This window comes from Merops nubicus, unplaced genomic scaffold (assembly GCF_000691845.1).
Source record: "Merops nubicus isolate BGI_N331 unplaced genomic scaffold, ASM69184v1 scaffold48332, whole genome shotgun sequence".
Taxonomy (NCBI): Eukaryota; Metazoa; Chordata; class Aves; order Coraciiformes; family Meropidae; genus Merops; species Merops nubicus.
This window is the reverse complement of record NW_008592491.1, coordinates 1-1,632: the sequence shown is the minus strand read 5'-3', so window position 1 is coordinate 1,632 and position 1,632 is coordinate 1.

Below are 1,632 nucleotides of genomic sequence, written 5' to 3'. Positions count from 1 at the left end.
TCAGCAGGAGTCGGGTGACATCTCTCCCATTTCTGAACTCCAAATACATCTAAATTGTGTAATTGTCAGGTACAGTGAAACTTGTCCTAAGCAAACCACGTAAGGAACTACTGGAGGTCATTTGCTTAGATGTTTAAGAAAAAAGTGAGCAAAATTGTACCAGGTATTTCAAGTGGTCTCTGCAAGGAGTGGGCTGCCCGTGGGCTGTGGTGTCCATAGTATAGGCTTCACTGTATTTGTAAAGCATTTGTTACAACGTGGCTCAAGGGATTTTCATCTTCACGTTACCCTCAGCCACAGGACTTGGCTAAAAGAGCAGCAAAGTGTTGGGACACTGAAAAATTTCAATGGGGTCAAACCAATTTCAGCATTTGGCATAGCAGGTTTTTATAACCATGAGGTAGCTCAAGGAATGTACCTTACTTTGCAGCTACCTTTCTTTTACTGCTCAAAACCTTTCTGCTGACCTTCGTTTTTTTGTTATTTTTAAATACAACTCTTTAACCTTTTCCTTGCTGCATCTGAGGAAAGCTACAGCAGTTATCAGTTCCTTGTTCTACGGATACTAACACGGGTTTCAGTGTTTGTTTGTTATTTTTATTGTTGTTTTATGTGATGTGAATACCCTCTCCCGTCAATATTTGTACGATGGTGCTAATATATTTGGTAACAATCCTTTATTGGGAAGGGATTTTAAAAAAAACTGTGATTTAAACTGAGTTTTTCTTCCTTTTGATTTTCATATTTAAAACAAAAAGCCGCAGCCATTTATACAGGAAAAGGCATCAGCTTTGGCCCCTGGGAAAACGTGGGGGCGGGAATCAAGAAACAAATAGGGTTTTTACATCATTTCTGTATGTATTTGATATATAGATCAATATCTGTACAAACTTTAATCTTTTATTTTCTTGGTAATTTGTGTGGTCAATGAGAGAGTATTTAAAGCTCTCTCATGCAATGTACATAACCAAGTGAACAAAAAACAAATGCTTTTGGAGAAATTAATGTTACTTTCATTTTTACGAGACTGCAGATTTTCAGCATGGATGTGAAAAGCATTAAAATTATAACTTTGTGTACAAGATGAAAATAATTCACTAAATTTGCCTTTTTTACACAAAATAAAAATGATAAAAAGTATTTTTTTGAGTAGTGACTTTTTTTAGAAGGCACTCGTTGCACTTGTGTAAAACACATTTGGCACTCCAGCTTATTTCTCTCCTGAAGAGAATGCAGATTAAAAAATATCCAATTTGTAAAGCCATCAGCAGTTTAACTGAGCACGTGAGGGTTTTACTACAACAAGGTAGCATTACATAAGCATTTAGCAGAGAACAAGCTTGGCACTTGGTCTCCTCTTTCAATTGGCGAAGGAAATCTTGTCATGGGGCAGTGTCCTGTTTTTCTTCTTGTTCAGTTCTGTGCTGGAAGGAGCTGAGGTATCCCAGCCCTTCGACTGCCCCTCCCCCAACTGGCTTTGCAACTGTTAAGCGTTGCAGTAACCTTAAAAGCAACTCCACAATGAACAAAAGATGCTCCATTTTTGTTCTGCTAAGCCTGTACTTGGAAGGTGGTTGTTAAGTGTTCCATCTCCAAGAGGAAAAGCATAGAATCATAGAATGAATCATAGAA